Source organism: Coregonus lavaretus, assembly GCF_964263955.1.
Source record: "Coregonus lavaretus genome assembly, chromosome: 18".
Lineage (NCBI taxonomy): Eukaryota > Metazoa > Chordata > Actinopteri > Salmoniformes > Salmonidae > Coregonus > Coregonus lavaretus.
The window spans coordinates 41,145,430-41,161,852 of NC_140005.1; the positions used below are offsets into that span (position 1 = coordinate 41,145,430).

At 45.3% G+C, this 16,423-nt stretch overlaps 1 protein-coding gene across 1 annotated transcript in view; it reads right to left on the bottom strand.

The window, feature by feature from the left end:
- LOC311145788 (FERM domain-containing protein 6-like) overlaps positions 1-15,703 on the bottom strand; it is a 63,165-nt gene extending 47,462 nt beyond the window's left edge. Inside the window, exon 1 of the mRNA XM_084182100.1 lies at positions 15,538-15,703. The gene's annotated coding sequence lies outside the window, so the exon portion shown is untranslated. The remainder of the gene's footprint in view (positions 1-15,537) is intronic.
- Between the last annotated feature and the right edge of the window lie 720 nt (positions 15,704-16,423).

Consider the following 16,423-nt stretch of genomic DNA (forward strand, 5'->3'; position numbering starts at 1 on the left):
GCGTCCCAAATGGCACCCTATTCCCCCTGGGGCCCTGGTCAGAAGTAGTGTGCTAAATAAGGAATAGGAAGGATGGAGTGTCCCATTTTCCTTCTTCTCCTTCTGTAGTCCTGGTGGTAGATTATTCACAAATTAGGATAAGACTAACCACAGTGTTGGATAAATAGACTAGTTACTGTTACATGTTACTGTTGGTGAAATGGGAGCTAGCCAACAGCATCTTTCTGCAAAACAACTTTACAGTGAGAGGGAGGTTGGAGTGTGTGCATGCGTGTGTGTTGGAACCCACCTTCAAGGCGTTGGAGATAACACAGACAGGCAGAAGGGGAAAGATAGTATTTCTCCATGTCAATGGTGATAACAGTAACCCCTTCCTTTCTCATGGTTGCTGTGCAATATTGTCCTCAGACACTAATATGATTCCCTCAGACACGTTATACTCCAAGAACACAGTTCACTGATATGATTTGTATATAAAGGGTGAAGTAGAATCATGACCTGTGACATCCAAAATGGCACCCTATTCCCTATATAGTGCAGTGGGCCCTGATCAAAAGTAGTGCACTACATAGGGAATGGATTGGCATTTGGGATGCAACCATGGTGAGGGAACAGGTCCCAGATCAGAAAATCTTTACATTAATATGAGATGGCAGTAATTGATAATAACAGACTGTTCTGGGCTTATCTGTCGTCAAATTGTGCATCATTCAAAACCAGATGAGGCTTCGGGTCAGTCTAAATGATGACTTTGTTTTATCTGTGATTACATCATTAATAAACCATTTAAAAACAGGTTATTCCTCAACAGCCTAGGCAAATGCAGTGAGTCTCTCTCTCTCTCTCTCTCTCTCTCTCGGCACCTGTGCACTGTCTGTGTCACATGGATGGAACTAAAGATAACACAGAGTTAGAGAGATGAGGGAGAGGTTAAAAAAAGAGACTAGAGGGGGAGATCAAGAGAGAGAGTGAAATAGAGAGAGGGGGACAGCTAGAAAGGAGAGAGAATAAAGAAGAGATAAGAGAAGACAGATCGAGAGAGAGGAGAAAAAGAAAGAGGGGACAGAGGTGTGAGGGAGAGAGACACTCCATAACACGTTGCAAGAGTCTGTCGGTCAGGCACCTTAGCTAGCTACAGAAGCAGCAGAACTACGTCTATGGTAATCACTGCAGAATGGATTGTGACAACAGTAGTGGAAGAGAGAGAGGGCCCTGAGGCTATGGTCTTTGGGTGAGGCAGTAGTAGTGAGGTGAGGTGGGGAGGAGGAGGGGATCAGTAAATCAGTCAGGTTTTACACACAAAACCAAACAGCAAGAGTAAGTCTGGACTGAAGCTCCTCAGGAGGACATTAGAGAGAAAGCCAGTGACAAGGCTTACGAGAATAACTAATATAATTAAATCACAAGGCAGGTTGCTCCCTCACACAGATTGTCACCAAACTAGGTAGGATGACATGAGCATAGGCAAAAACAAATTGGGCCTCAAGTGAAACAGCACAAACAGCTGCTCAGAGGGAAAAAAAGGTCTGACCCGGAAAGACCTCCTTAATATTTTTACCAGCTTGACTGACAGTGATGTTTTTGTTTTGTTTCCTGCTCAGGCAGGGGAGACTTCCTTCCTGTCCAGACAGAGACAGCACCTGCACCATTTACTTTTCTGTGTCTTTACTGTGTGTCTACTGAGTCTCTACTCACTGTCTACTCCCTACTCTAACTCTACTGTGCCTCTATGTGTCTACTTTCCAAAAGGGTTCTTCAGCTGACCCCATAGGAGAACCCTTTTTGGTTCCGGAACGCACCTTTTTTCTAAGAGTGTGTCTCTACTGTGTACAGTGCATTCGGAAACTATTCAGACCCCTTGACTTTTTCCACATTTTGTTACGTTACAGCCTTATTCTAAAATTGATTAAATTGTTTTTTTTCCCCTCATCAATCTACACACAATACCTCATAATGACAAAGCAAAAACAGTTTTAGACATTTTTGCAAATGTATAAAAAAAAAAAAAATGAAATATTACATTTACATAAGTATTCAGACCCTTTACTCAGTACTTTGTTGAAGCACCTTTGGCAAAAAATTACACCCTCGAGTTTTCTTGGGTATGACGCTAAAAGCTTGGCACACATGTATTTGGAGACTTTCTCCCATTCTTCTCCACAGATCCTCCCAAGCTCTGTCAGGTTGGATGGGGAGCGTCGCTGCACAGCTACAGTGCCTTGCAAAAGTATTCATCCCCCTTGGCATTTTTCCTATTTTGTTGCATTAAAACCTGTCATTTAAATTAATTTTTATTTGGATTTCATGTAATGGACATACACAAAATAGTCCAAATTGGTGAAGTGAAATTACAAAAATTACTTGTTTCAAAATATTCTACAAAATAAATAACGGAAAAGTGGTGTGCATATGTATTCACCCCCTTTGCTATGAAGCCCCTAAATAAGATCTGGTGCAACCAATTACCTTCAGAAGTCACATAATTCGTTAAATAAAGTCCACCTGTGTGTATTCTAAGTGTCATATGATCTGTCACATGATCTCAGTATGTATAGACCTGTTCTGAAAGGCCCCAGAGTCTGCAGCACCACTAAGCAAGGGGCACCACCAAGCAAGAGGCACCATGAAGACCAAGGAGTTCTCCAAACAGGTCAGGGACAAAGTTGTGGAGAAGTACAGATCAGGGCTGGGTTATAAAAATATATCCAAAACTTTGAACATCCCACGGAGCACCATTAATTCCATTATAAAAAATTGGAAAGAATATGGCACCACAACAAACCTGCTAAGAGAGGGCTGCCCACCAAAACACACGGACCAGGCAAGGACGGCATTAATCAAAAAAGCAACAAAGAGACCAAAAATAACCCTGAAGGAGCTGCAAAGCTCCACAGCGGAGATTGGAGTATCTGTCCATAGGACCACTTTAAGCCGTACACTCCACAGAGCTGGGCTTTATGGAAGAGTGGCCAGAAAAAAGCAATTGCTTAAAGAAACAAATAAGCAAACATGTTTGGTGTTCGCCAAAAGGCATGTGGGAGACTCCCCAAACATATGGAAGAAGGTACTCTGGTCAAATGAGACTAAAATTTAGCTTTTTGACCATCAAGGAAAACGCTATGTCTGGTACAAACCCAACACCTCTCATCACCCTGAGTACACCATTCCCACAGTGAAGCATGGTGGGGGCAGCATCATGCTGTGGGGATGTTTTTAATCGGCAGGGACTGGGAAACTGGTCAGAATTGAAGGAATGATGGATGGCGCTAAATACAGGGAAATTCTTGAGGGAAACCTGTTTCAGTCTTCCAGAGATTTGAGACTGGGATGGAGGTTCACCTTCCAGCATGACAATGACCCTAAGCATACTGCTAAAGCAACACTTGAGTGGTTTAAGGGGAAACATTGAAATGTCTTGGAATGGCCTAGTCAAAGCCCAGACCTCAATCCAATTGAGAATATGTGGTATGACTTAAAGATTGCTGTACACCAGCAGAACCCATCCAACTTGAAGGAGCTGAAGCAGTTTTTCCTTGAAGAATGGGTAAGAATCCCAGTGGCTAGATGTGCCAAGCTTATAGAGACATACCCCAAGAGACTTGCAGCTGTAATTGCTGCAAAAGGTGGCTCTACAAAGTATTGACTTTGGGGGGGTGAATAGTTATGCACGCTTAAGTTCTCTGTTTTTTTTGGTCCTATTTCTTGTTTGTTTCACCCCAAAAAATATTTTGCATCTTTAAAGTGGTAGGCATGTTGTGTAAATCAACAAACCCCCCAAAAATCAATTTTAATTCCAGGTTGTAAGGCAACAAAATAGGAGAGATGCCAAGGGGGGTGAATACTTTCGCAAGCCACTGTATTTTCAGGTCTCTCAAGAGATGTTTGATCGGGTTCATGTCCGGGCTCTGGCTGGGCCACTCAACGACATTCAGAGACTTGTCCCGAAGCCACTCCTGTGTTGTCTTGGCTGTGTGCTTATGGTCGTTGTCCTGTTGAAAGGTGTACCTTCGCCTGCGGTCTGGAGCAGGTTTTCATCAAGGATCTCTCTGTACTTTGCTCCGTTCATCTTTCCCTCAAGTCTCCCAGTCCCTGCCACTGAAAAACATCCCCACAGCATGTTGCTGCCACCACCATGCTTCACCGTAGGGATCGTGCCATGACCAAGGCCCTTCTCCCCCGATTGCTCAGTTTGGCCGGGCGGCCAGCTCTAGGAAGAGTCTTGGTGGTTCCAAACTTCTTCCATTTAAGAATGATGGAGGCCACTGTGTTCTTGGGGACCTTCAATGCTGCAGACTTTTTTTGGTACCCTTCCCCAGATCTGCGCCTCGACACAATCCTGTCTCGGAGCTCTACGGACAATTCCTTCAACCTCATGGCTTGGTTTTTGATCTGACATGCACTGTCAACTGTGGGACCTTATATAGATAAGGCTGTAACGTAACAAAAAATTGAAAAAGTCAAGGGGTCTGAATACTTTCCGAATGCACTGTATCTACTGGGTATCTATCTACTGTGTCTCTACCGTGTCTCTCGTCTTACCAGAGAACATCAGTTTGGAGCACGGGAGCTGCTTTATTTCCTCAATCAACTGGACAAATAAGCACAAAAACAGGCATTGTTTTTCTTCTGCTTTCTTCCAACAGCTGGGGAAGCTAGAGAGGAAAACATAGCATGTATGTAGTAGCAGAGGTAGCTGATTGGACTGCCATGTGTTAGGAGGGAGCCCTTCTACTCACCAAGCTGCCAGATCTTTGTTATTCTGTAACATTGCTGTTAAACAACCATATGTATGGTTAACTGATCACAAACCAGGTAGAGAAACCAATGCATAATGTATAGTACTAATTGTGTGGAGAAAAACTAACATTCTGTTATTGGATTAGCCTACAAGGGAAAACGTATTTCCCATGTAATTCAATGGCACAGTTATTATACAGTAAGTAAGAAATATGTAAATTAGTTATAAAGTATGTTAAATTGAGATATATAACATAATATGACAATAATACCAGAGTGGGTAACAGGTGCGCTATCTCGCTTTATTTGCTGGGTGCTCTGCCATATATGAAAATGACTTCAAATTAAATCCCATGTTCAAGAACATTGGGAAACGGCGGCACTCCAAAATGTTTTTTAAAAAGACAAAAGGACGTGACCTCATTTCATCTTTTATTTTCAGCCGGGCAGGCTAACGAGTTTTGGCAGTTATGAGCACCAAGAAATGTGCTAAAGCCATTGTTTTTTTATGTAAGCGCTTAGGTGATAATTACAATTGCCCACACCTGTGTGAGGGTGGTGCATAGTGGTATTCAAAACATTAGTCAACCAACAATTGTTACAATATATATACACAAATACCTAGATCAGCAGAATAAACTCAAATAGCCTTTAGGTATCATGATGAAATGTAGGAAGTTTGAGCTATTTTGGCGCAGATTAGTTACAAATTAGTTACAAAAATAGATGTTTTGGGGTATGAAACATTTACATCTGGATAGAAAGATTGTGATTGAATGTAAGAAAATATACAGCTCACTTTGTTGAAGCTAACCATCCCATCTCCTCCCTCAAATACACAGGCATTGGACATGTTTCTCTACCAAGGAGAGGAGGTCCCATGTAGCTCAGTTGGTAGAGCATGGCACTTGCAATGCCAGGGTTGTGGGTAGGATTCCCACGGGGGACCAGTATGAAAAAAAAAATGTATGCACTCACTAACTGTAAGTCGCTCTGGATAAGAGCGTCTGCTAAATGACTGAAATTGTCACGGTTTCGGCCGAGGCTGCTCCTCCTCCTGGTTCGGGCAGGCTTTGGCGTTCGTCGTCCCCGGAATACTAGCTGCCACCGTTGTATGTTTCGTGTATTGATTGCTTTAGTCTGTCTGGTACACCTGTGTCTGTTTGTGTCCTAATTACGTGTCCTATAAGTTCCCTGTTTTGTGTTAGTTAGATTGTGTGTTGTTGTTCGCCTGTCGTTGTGCTGCGTGTTTTGTTTCTTGTTTGCTGTTTTAGTGTTTTACGCATTGTGCGTAAATGCTCGCCTCTGATTGTTTCGAGGTAGTTTGTTTACCGTTTCCTTGTTGGATTTTTGAGTAAACTCTGTTGGACTGAGCCTCGGTGTCCTGCGCCTGACTTCCACACCACATACACCTCACCACATGACAGAACAACACACCTAAAATGGAGTCAGCAGGAACAGCGGCGGCACCCGATTCCCTGGAATACCGGATTAATTCCCAGGACGCCATGATCCGGCAACTCGGGGCCGCTATGGACGAGGTGTCCAACAGACTGCGCCGTTTGATGAATCGGGAGGTGCCCACGCCTTCTCACACCATCCCAGCACCAACGGCCAGTCCTCCTCTCTCAGCACCGGAACCCAGTGGCATTCGGCTCTCGCTCCCGAGGGCATATGACGGTTCTGCAGCCGGGTGTCAGGGCTTTCTCCTACAGGTAGAACTTTACCTTGCCACTATACACCCGGCACCCTCGGGATACGAGAGCGTCTCCGCCCTCATCTCCTGTCTCTCCGGAAAGGCGTTGGAGTGGGCCAACGCCGAATGGAGGGGAATAGACGCCACCACCATCACCTACGCAGAGTTTTCCCGCCGCTTCAGGACTGTCTTCGATCATCCACCTGAGGGGAAAGCGGCGGGAGAGCGTCTATTCCACCTCCGACAGGGGAAGAGGAGCGCACAGGAGTTCGCACTGGAGTTCCGGACATTAGCAGCGGATGCGGGATGGAATGAGAGGGCCCTCATTGACCACTATCGGTGTAGCCTACGAGAGGACGTTCGTCGTGAGATGGCCTGCAGGGATACCAACCTGTCGTTCGACCAGCTGGTGGACATCTCCATCAGTCTAGACACCCTGCTGGCTACCCGCGGACGTCCCGAGTGGGGGCCGTCCATTCCATCCTCCAGCACCTCCGAGCCTATTCCTATGGAGCTCGGGGGTGCTGGCGCTAGAGAGAGGAGGAGGGAGAACCCGAGGAGGGCCACCCCCTGCACCAACTGTGGCCGTGGAGGACACACCGCGGCCAGGTGCTGGGGAGGGTCTTCTGAGAGAGGGGACAACAGGTCACGCACTGGGGAGTCATTTCAGGTGAGTAGGCGCCCCACTTACCCAGAGCTCTCTGTTGGCCACATGAGCATTCCTGTGCGTTTTCCACAGGTGGCACCTCATTCCCAGCATAAGGCGCTAGTAGATTCAGGCGCAGCTGGGAACTTTATTGATCGGGCATTTTGTGCTAGGTTAGGAATTCCCCTTCGGCCGGTAGAAGTTCCATTCCCTGTCCATGCATTAGACAGCCGGCCGTTGGGGTCGGGTCTGATCAGGGATGTCACAGCACCGCTGACGATGACTACGCAGGGGGGTCATGAGGAAATCATTCAGTTCTATCTGATTGACTCTCCTGCGTACCCAGTGGTGTTGGGGCTTCCCTGGTTAAGCACCCACGATCCTACCATAGCGTGGCAACAGAGGGCTCTTATGGAGTGGTCTGCCCAGTGTGTAGGGAGATGTCTAGGTGTTTCCATAGGGGCGACCTCGGTAGAGAGTCCGAACCAAGTGCCCGCACTGCGCATTCCCCCCGAGTATGAGGATTTAGCACTAGTGTTTAGTAAATCGAGGTTCGTGATCGGCTTATTTCTTGGGCTCATACATCACCCTCCTCTGGACATCCTGGTATTGGTCGGACGGTGCACTGCCTTAGCGTGAGATACTGGTGGCCAACGTTAGCCAGGGATGTGAGGGTTTATGTCTCCTCCTGCTCGGTATGTGCCCAGTGTAAGGCACCTAGACATTTGCCCAGAGGTAAGTTACATCCTCTGCCCGTTCCACAACGACCATGGTCCCACCTCTCGGTAGATTTTGTGACCGATCTACCTCCTTCCCAGGGTAATACCACCATTTTGGTCGTTGTGGATCGGTTTTCTAAGGCCTGTCGTCTCCTCCCACTGCCGGGTCTCCCTACTGCCCTACAGACCGCCGAGGCCCTCTTTACCCACGTGTTCCGGCACTATGGGGTCCCCGAGGATATTGTGTCCGACCGAGGTCCCCAGTTCACCTCCAGAGTCTGGGGGGCTTTCATGGAACGCCTGGGGGTCTCGGTTAGCCTTACCTCGGGGTACCACCCAGAGAGCAATGGGCAGGTTGAACGTGTGAACCAGGATGTGGGTAGGTTTTTGAGGTCCTATTGCCGGGACCGGCCGGAGGAGTGGTCGAGGTATATCCCCTGGGCAGAGATGGCCCAGAACTCTCTCCGCCACTCCTCCACCGGATTAACACCTTTCCAGTGTATTTTAGGGTATCAGCCGGTCCTGGCACCGTGGCACGAGAGCCAGACCGAGGCCCCTGCGGTGGACGAGTGGATTCGGCGCTCGGAGGAGACGTGGGACGCTGCCCATGTCCATCTGCAGCGTGCCATCCGTCAACAAAAGGCGAGCGCCGATCGCCACCGCAGTGAGGGGCCGGTGTACGCACCGGGAGATCGAGTCTGGCTCTCGACTCGAAACCTGCCCCTCCGCCTGCCCTGCCGGAAGCTGGGTCGGCGGTTTGTGGGGCCCTTCAAAGTCCTGAGAAGATTGAACGAGGTGTGTTACAGATTACAACTACCTATTGAGTACAAAAATATTAACCCCTCGTTCCATGTGTCTCTTCTCAGGCCGGTGGTAGCTGGTCCACTCCAAGAGGAGGAGATAGGAGAGACCCCTCCACCCCCTTTGGACATCGAGGGGGCACCGGCGTACAGGGTCCGGACTATATTGGACTCGAGGCGCCGGAGGAGTGGTCTCCAGTATCTCGTGGAGTGGGAGGGGTACGGTCCGGAGGAACGGTGCTGGGTGCCTAGGAGGGACATTCTCGACCCATCCCTCCTGACAGAGTTCCACCGTGGGCATCCCACGCGCCCGGGTCCGCGTCCTCCTGGCCGTCCCCGAGACCGGGGTCGGCGCACGGCTGGAGCCGCGCGTCAAGGGGGGGGTACTGTCACGGTTTCGGCCGAGGCTGCTCCTCCTCCTGGTTCGGGCAGGCTTCGGCGTTCGTCGTCCCCGGAATACTAGCTGCCACCGTTGTATGTTTCGTGTATTGATTGCTTTAGTCTGTCTGGTACACCTGTGTCTGTTTGTGTCCTAATTACGTGTCCTATAAGTTCCCTGTTTTGTGTTAGTTAGATTGTGTGTTGTTGTTCGCCTGTCGTTGTGCTGCGTGTTTTGTTTCTTGTTTGCTGTTTTAGTGTTTTACGCATTGTGCGTAAATGCTCGCCTCTGATTGTTTCGAGGTAGTTTGTTTACCGTTTCCTTGTTGGATTTTTGAGTAAACTCTGTTGGACTGAGCCTCGGTGTCCTGCGCCTGACTTCCACACCACATACACCTCACCACATGACAGAAATGTAAAAAATGAGGTAACATTGAGATCCTACTACTACAGAGGGAGGCCTACTGGATGTCCTATTATTTAAAAATATTGACCCCTAGTGGTTTGAATATTGACTTTGATCTAAGGCCCTTCTTATGACCAATTATACTAGTTGAGTATCTGGAGCATCAGCAATTGTGTGTTCGATTACAGGCTCAAAATGGCCAGAAACAAATAACTTTCTTCTGAAACTCGTCAGTCTATTCTTGTTCTGAGAAATGAATGCTATTCCATGCGAGAAATTGCCATGAAACTGAAGATCTCGTACAATGCTGTGTACTACTCCCTTCACAGAACAGCGCAAACTGGCTCTAACCAGAATAGAAAGAGGAGTGGGAGGCCCCGGTGCACAACTGACAACAATTTTAGTTTGAGAAACAGACGCCTCACAGGTCCTCATTAAATAGTACCCACAAAACACCAGTCTCAACGTCAACAGTGAAGAGGCGACTCCGGGATGCTGACCTTCTAGGCAGAGTTGCAAAGAAAAAGCCATATCTCAGACTGGCCAATAAAAAGAAAAGATTAAGATGGGCAGTCTGAGAAATGGCTTTTTCTTTGCAACTCTGCCTAGAAGGTCAGCATCCCAGAGTTGCCTCTTCACTGTTGACGTTGAGACTGGTGTTTTTGCGGGTACATCCCAGAGCCCAGAGGTGGGAGCGCTGGATGACTGGACTTTAATATCCTCTGTTAGCGAACTTGTGTGTCATGTCCTTTGCCAGAGCGTCAAACTCTTTCAGTGTAGAGCAGTTGCGTCTCAGGTGTAGAAACTGGCCAGTCGGGATAATGGTTTTGAGATGTCTTGGGTGATTACTGTTGAAGTGGAGGACAGTATTCCTCTCTGTTGGTTTCCGATAGATGGTAGTTTGGATTTTGTTAGCATCATCCTTGAATATTTTGAGATCTAGGAAGTTGATACTGTTGGGGCCACTTTCAACAGTGAATTGAAGGAAAGTCGTTGTGTTTTTCAGATAATGGACAAAGTCAAGATTCTCTTTAGATGAACCCCAAAATAAAATTGTTGTCAATGTAGCGCTTCCAAAAACAAATATGGGGAAGAAAAGGGTTAGTCTTTATTTTTAACATACACTGCCTCCCAATCTCCAACGACAAGGTTTGCATAATTCGAGGCTACTGCTGTGCCTATTGCTGTGCCTTTGGTTTGTAGGTAGAATTTGATTTATTCTGCTCCAGCCATTACCACGAGCCCATCCTCCCCAATTAAGGTGCCACCAACCTCCTGTGCTGAAATAGTTATTTGTAAGTCCCAGGTTCAAGAGCTCCAACAGAAAGTCATTATGGGGATTCACCGAGTCATCACGTGACTTTAGGAATTTGGCAATCGATTGTATGCCTTCAGCATGGGGAATGCAGGTGTACAGACTGGCCACATCTAGCATAACGAGTAGGACATCGGAATCAATTTGACAGTCGTTTAAGCAGTTGAGTAGATCTTTTGTGTCTTTTAAAAAGGATGGCAACTTAAAAACCATAACTTCCAGAAAATAATCTATGAATTTTGAAAGGGGCTCTGTGACTGATCCTATGCCGCTGACAATAGGTATGGGTGAAGGCTGAATAGGGTTCTTATGTACTTCAGAAGGGAATAGATAACTGGGGTGACTGGATAGGTGACTTTTAGGAACTCGTATTCACGCTTGGTGATCCAGTGTTGGTGAGATGCGTGTTGTAACATGCTATCAATTTCTGATTTTAAAGAGGCAATAGGGTTACTTTGCAAGGGTCGATAGGAACAAGACTGGTTCAGGTGTTTTCAATTTTCATAATTATAATAGCTCATGTCCATAACAACTATTGCCCCACCTTTGTCCTCAGGTTTTATGACGATGGATGTCCTTATTCTCCTGGAGTTCTTTTAGTGCTCGTCTTTCGGCTGGAAGAAGATTGGGATATTGGGATCCCTAGTCATTTAATATATAGTTTCCCATTCCTTTTCAACCAGTCTGGTTGAAGGTGACAAGTGGGCTTGTATGGGTAGGGGGTACAAATGATGAGGGTTTGAAGAAAGGACGAGGGGGTGGGGAGGGACTGCTGTGTTGGGGTTCCTCGTTCTTTGTAGGGTCTTTCAATATGTAGCTTGTACTGGATCTGTTCAGAGGGGAAAATAAACATTTCAGGTGCAGTTGTTGCATGAATTTGTAGGTATCCACTTTCAATTTGAAGGCTTTCATGTTTTGAGTGGTGGAGAAAGACTGTCCCTTACTTAGCATAGACTCCTGCGTCGGTGTCAGGGATGTTTTGGAGAGGTTCAGGACAGGAACTTGCGCGTCCTTGGTGACCGCCTTGGTGGTCCCCATGCCCCATCTGCCCCTCCTGGTCTTCTTCTTCTTGGTGGTTGGTGTCTGGCTGGGTGGATATCTCAGTCTTCCGGAAAAGGGGGGCGCATGGTCTCATTGTCTGTGTCACTTGGAGCACTCATCTGGTCATCGGTTGAGGAGAGATGGCCATCTGCCTGTCTGCAGGTGTATCTTGCGTTTGGTCCTTGGCGGTTGTTGTTATTCCAGTCATAGACTTTGTTGCCTTTGTAGCCCTTCAAGTCTCTCTCATATTTTATTTTTTCACCTTATACTGCTGTTTTTTTAACATCTCAATGGAGGTGGTCATTTTTCAAGCAAATTCAGCTGTGTCATCTGATTTAGGGAGTTCTTTGATTTTGCTCTCTACCATCTGTATATCTCTCGAAAACTCTAGGCGGCATTCTGCCTTCTCCCTACAGTTTTCAGCCATTCGTTTTCAGCCATGAACTACAATCCCGACGCTGGGTTTTAAACCTTTAGAAACTTCAATAATCGTCACTTGCGATGCACCTTATCTTTCATCAGCAAGGAAAAATCCTTCAAATAGAAGATACACTTACTGTAGCAGTTTTGCACAGATCCATACAGCTATGGGTGCCTCCGTCCGACAAAAACTACACTTCCAGTATTACGCTTACACGCAGGTGTTCAGAGCATGCTAGATACACTACATTACCAAAAGTATGTGGACACCTGCTGAACATCTCAATCCAAAATCATTGGCATTAATATGGAGTTGGTCCCCCCTTTGCTGCTATAACAGCCTCCACTCTTCTGGGAAGGCTTACCAATTGATGTTGGAACATTGCTGCAGGGACGATTAGGCTTGGCTCACAGTTGGTGTTCCAATTCATCCCAAAGGTGTTCGGTGGGGTTAAGGTCAGGGCTCTGTGCAGGCCAGTCAAGTTCTTCCACACCAATCTCAACAAACCATTTCTGTATGGACCTCGCATTGTCATGCTGAAACAGGAAAGGGCCTTCCCCAAACTGTTGCCACAAAGTTGGAAGCACAGAATCGTCTAGAATGTCATTGTATGCTGTAGCGTTCAGATTTCCCTTCACTCTAACTAAGGGGCCTATCCCGAACCATGAAAAACAGCCCCAGACCATTATTCCTCCTCCACCAAACTTTACAGTTGGCACTATGCATTCGGGCAGGTAGCGTTCTCCTGGCATCTGCCCAACCCAGATTTGTCCGGACTGCCAGATGGTGAAGCGTGATTCATCATTCCAGAGAATGCATTTCCACTGCGCCAGAGTCCAATGGCGTCAAGCTTTACACTACTCCAGCCAACGCTTGGCATTGCGCATGGTGATGTTAGGCTTTCGTGTGGCTGCTCGGCCATGGAAACCCATTTCATGAAGCTCCCGACGAACAGTTATTGTGCTGACGTTGCTTCCAGGGGCAGTTTGGAACTCGGTAGTGAGTGTTGCAACCGAGGACAGACAATTTTTACGCACTACACGCTTCAGCCCTCGCTGGTCTCATTCTGTGAGCTTGCGCATTCTACCACTTCGCGGCTGAGCAGTTTTTGCTCCTAGACATTTCCACTTCACAATAACAGCACTTACAGTTGACCAGGGCAGCTCTAGCAGGGCAGAAATTTTACGAACTGACTTGTTGGAAAGGTGGCATGCTATGACGGTGCCACGTTGAAAGTTACTGAGCACTTCAGTAAGGCCATTCTACTGCCAATGTGTGTCTATGGATATTGCATGGCTATGTGCTCGATTTTATACACCTGTCACCAACGGATTTGGCTGAAATAGCCGAATCCACTAATTTGAAGGGGTGTCCACATACTTTTGTATATAAAGTGTAGTTAACTAGCACAGGTGGACGCCTCGTCTTCCGTCTGTTTTCTTTAAACTAGCACTGTAACATGGAGATAAGGCCGTGTGGGAACACTAACACTAACAAGGTGTATATCAATTTAACCTTTTTTTATTTATTTATTATTTCTCGCTGATATGAAAGATAAGGTTCTTATGCTTCCAAAACCGTTCCGCAAGTGACGGGTGTTAATGTTCAGATTGAGCGTCGGGGCTCTTAACAAAACCCCCTGTACAGAAGACGCCTTCGTCCAGTGACTCTTATGTGTAATTCGTTTCTATAGTTCAGTTCCTATAGTTCAGAATAAAACGTGCACAGATTTCGCCTGTCTCTTGTCCATGATAGAACGCTGGTCAGTCTAATATTAAACGGACAGAAAACCACAGGCAGTGGTGTAAAGTACTTAAGTAAAAATAATTTAAAGTACTACTTAAGAAGTGTTTTGGGCTATCTGTTCTTTACTATTACATTTTTTTGACTACTTTTACTTTACTACATTCCTAAATAAAATAATTTCCCTGACACCCAAAAGTACTTGTTACATTATGAATACTTAGAAAGATAGGAAAATGGTCAAATTCATGCACTTATCAAGAGAACATCCCTGGTCATCCCTACTGCCTCTGATTTGTAAATGATGTCTGAGTTCTGGAGTGTGCCCCTGGCTATCCGTAAATAAAAAGAAAAGAAAAGAAAATGGTGCCATCTGGTTTAATTAATATAAGGAATGTTTAATTATTTTGATACTTAAGTATATTAAAAACGAAATACTTTTACTCAAGTAGTATTTTACTGGGTGACTTTCACTTTTACTTGAGTCATTTTCTATTCAGGTATCTTTACTTTTTCTCAAGTATGACAATTGGTTACTTTTTCCACCACTGACCACAGGGAGGAAATTGTTGCCATTCCTGAATATTGAAGCAAACATTGCAGTTTGTCCATAGTGGCACAAGAGGGGGGAAAGTCCCCAAGAAGCAAACACATAGGCCTACACACACACACACACACACACACGATTCACGGGCTAGCCTCTTCTACTGCCTAGTTATACTATGCTACTTCTATCTCTCTATAATACTTCTATACAGTCTACCCTCCAATAGCCTACATGTCTCTCCGTGCAGAGTAGTTTCATTACAGAGCAGTAATAATAGTATGCCAGATTCCATTCCATAGGAGAGGATGCCTAAAATAATTAGTCCAAAATAAAGGAGTGTGTGACCCGTTCCAAAATGGAACAGCGATAATGTTATAGGGAAGACATTTAGTAATGCGCAACTTAATCCAAGTTTTGCATGCTGGCTGATGTTCTTACGTTGATTTACAAGACATCCACATACTAGCCTATTTCCAGATGCCATTTGATTTGACCATAGTATACCACAGGCAGGCAGAGTGACAACATCCTACAGGAAACTTGGTGCCAGTCTTTTTTATGAAGAGAGAACGACTATAGCCAACTATTACGACAACAATATTGTAGTTACTAGAATGCTTAGAAACAAACTGGAAGGGAGAGAGACTTAGATGAGCATTAAATAACGATGAACAGAGAGTTAAACGGGTGGTTACAAAGTGCAGAATAAACATCACCCATAGATCGATACATTGTTGCAACAAAATGCATCCTGTCTCAAGTCTCACGTCCATAACGTAGCCTAAAGGATCGCAGCAACATTCTGACAGCATCGCTACATTGTAGCCACAATAATTCTTCGGGTCCAGGTTGTTTTGAACAACCAACCGTTGAACAAACTTTCAAATGTTTCAATAACTGTTTGAAAACATATTATAACCGTGGAACAAGTGAATACATTTTATAACACTCTTGTAAAATAGTTTATTAATGCGAAATAACTTCGTCCATAAGCGCAGAGGAGGTGGATCAGTTAAAGGAATTAGCCGTGAGCGAAATTACAAAAAAAAGAGAGAGATTTCAAATGTAGCATTTTAAATATAACGTACCTTTCATGTGAAAAACAAATCCTAATTCCTTTTCAAAAATAAGAAATCCGATCAAGTTGTATCAAAACGCTATAGTACATCCAATTTGTCGTCAGCAAATGCAGACTAAAGTTTTAAATATAAACGGGGATGAGACGCGTGTGTCGAGCGCCAGATTTCTATCCCTTTGGAACAGTAATAAGTAGGAATACATGTGGAAGGTGAAAGGGTAGCTTCAAACCATGGATAGGGGGGTTAGTACAGATTTGATATACTTTAGTAGTTGTTTTAATACCGAATGTTCTTCAGTGAAAATATCAGTAAATGCATGTCTATTTTAATAATCCAATTATTCTCCTAGAGATATTTCGTTGATCTTTTGATATCTAGAAAGACTATACAGATCGTAGGCTACTGCTCCCCCCTCAACGACTACAAGTTGGTATCGCCCACGGCTGCCTGTCATTCCATTCCTCCGGTCTCATGATTCCAGACTGTAGCACTGCAGTAGTATTTTGGAAGCCTGGTGGCAGGGAGTGGGAAATATTGTATGTAGTAGTCTATTCTTAATTTTATTCTTAACTATATTTTGGTATTTTTTTCATTAGTCCACTGTTGATAGTCCCAACATGTTTTGTATGTCAGCAGTCAAGTTTTCAAGATGTTTGACTTTCAAGACGCAAAGTGTCACCAGCCACATCATCACGATGATGCAAAATTACATTTATAGGTACAGAGTTTCGAACAGTTAATGTTTGTGCTTGGTTTTAGATGTATAAATCATAGGCTACTGGAATCATAATTTGGATAGGGAGAAGATAATAAATACATCAAATTTTTTAAGTAGGGATCATCCAAGAATGTCATCAGAATTTAGACTACTACAGTAGACTATAGGATAGTAGAC